This window comes from Triticum aestivum, chromosome 4B (assembly GCF_018294505.1).
Source record: "Triticum aestivum cultivar Chinese Spring chromosome 4B, IWGSC CS RefSeq v2.1, whole genome shotgun sequence".
NCBI lineage: Eukaryota > Viridiplantae > Streptophyta > Magnoliopsida > Poales > Poaceae > Triticum > Triticum aestivum.
In genome coordinates, this window is record NC_057804.1 from 353,926,315 (window position 1) to 353,928,511 (window position 2,197).

Consider the following 2,197-nt stretch of genomic DNA (forward strand, 5'->3'; position numbering starts at 1 on the left):
GCCCTCCCTGCCATGGCCGACGCTACCGCCGCCGTGCCTACGTCGTAGCCGCGCTCCCCGCCGCCCGTGCGTCCTCTCGTCGTGTCCAGGAGCTCCGCCGCTGTCCACTCCATCGAGCAAGCCGAGCCCCGAGCGCTCGCAACGCCCGAGTCCACTGCAACGACCTCGCCCGAACCGCCGTCGCCGGAGATCCCCTTCAACGCCGTCGCCGCCTCAGCTCGTCCCCGACCCCGCCGGTGGCCTCTACGGGTGCGCTGTGAGCCTAGCTACCCCTCCTACCCTCCCTCTCTCATTCCTGAGCCGTGTAGCGACCTCCCGGAGCTCAACCGCACCCACCACCGTGGAGCTCGTCGCCGACGTGCTCCCGGTCACCCTCCGGCCACTCCACGGTGTCCATCATGCTCACCGCGTCACGTAGCACCTAACTAGCTACTCCCCACACCTCACCGACCCCTCTTGCGTCAAGTTCGACTTCAGCCGAACCCTGGTGGCTGCCAAAGTCGTCGCCGGCACCAACTCCGGCCACCCCGACCCCAACGGACTCCACCAAGAGTTGCGGCTCGACCTTAGCTCCTCTCCGGTGGCCTCCGCGGCTCGTTTGGTTGCCGGAACGGCAAAAATCACTTCCGCCGCCGCGTCGGGCTCGCCGACGGCTAAACGCTGGTGCAGCCGACCCGGGTTTGACCACGGGTGGGCCCTGGTTGACTCTCCTGAGTTAATGACAGGTGGGGCCCAGCCCTGTTAACTAATTAGGATTAGTTTTAATTAATTTTAGTTTAGCTAATCACACTGACACGCGGGACCCACTGTCAGGTTTGACCCGGACGTGTCCCGTTGACCTGCTGATGTCACACTGACGTCAGGCTGACGCAGTAATTGATTTTCTGGATTTAATCTAATATAGGAAATTCCAGAATATAGTTTAAACTTCAAAAATTCATAACTTTTATTCTGTAACTCCAAATCAGACAAATTATATATGAAAAATGATCAGAAAAATTCAATCTATCCATCTGTACTATTTTCATGCATGATTAAACAAGTTAACTTGATGTTTAATGCAGAACAAGGAAAAACACTTTAAAGGGCCATGTTTGAGTTTGAAATTTGAATCTTTGGTTCAAATTGGTTCAAACCCTTCTAGTCTTAGTTGCATTAGCCCAGCACACTCATATTGCCATGTTTCATGCATGCATCATATTGTCGCACATTGTTTGGTGATGGTTGTGTATCGGTGTTCTTTGCAGCAGGTTCTGCCTCCGAGGAGTACCGTGATTACCCTAACGAAGAACCGTATCAGTGCATCGAGCCATCAGGCAAGCAACCAACCATTTGATAATATCGATACAATCCCATGTTCTCGCTCCTGCTCTCTTTTACTGCATTAAGACAATGCGTTTCAAACTGCTGTGTGCTACGGTAGTTGAACCCACTTCCTCTGCATGACCTGTCATTGCCACAGTAATTAGATGAAACCCACTAGCATGTGTAGGAGTTGATTGAGCCATATGTATGTGTTGTTCCTACCTTGCTATGCCTGCTATGCTTAGAGTCGTGTCAGGTCTGGTTCATCTGGGTGATGGGCTAGAGTGAAATGATTATGTCGGTAATGAGAGTGGTGTGGTGAACACGATTTGGTAAAGGTATCGATGAGAGGCCATGTAGGAGTACATGGTGGGTTGTTTCATTGAAGCCGACCTTAAGCACTGAGATCTGTATGTGTGATTTAAGAATCAGCTACTACCATGCATTGGGCCCGAAACCAATGTACCCTCTCGGCTTCTTATTCACCCTAGTTCTCCGTCCAGGAGTTGCAAGTAGTTTCTGGTATTTGTAGCCTACTGGAGGCCGTGGACAGCGCTGACCGTAGGGGTGGGCTGTGATGCGGTAGGTACGTGGCCGGGGATACCGGGCACCCGTTAGGTGTCACGGACCCCCTGTACACATCGTTCGGGGCCGTATGGGAAACCTCGGCCGGACTCCCTGCGGATGGAACCTGGATAGGCGATAAACCTGGATTGGAGACTTAGGTGATTAGGTAGGTCACGGCCGACACCCACGTTGGGCTTCCGCTTGAAGGTTGCCGAGTACATGTCGTGTAAACGACGGTAAGTGGTGAGAGCGTGTATGAAGAAGTACACCCCTGCAGGGTTATCATGATCTATTCGAATAGCCGCGTCCGCGGTAAAGGACTACT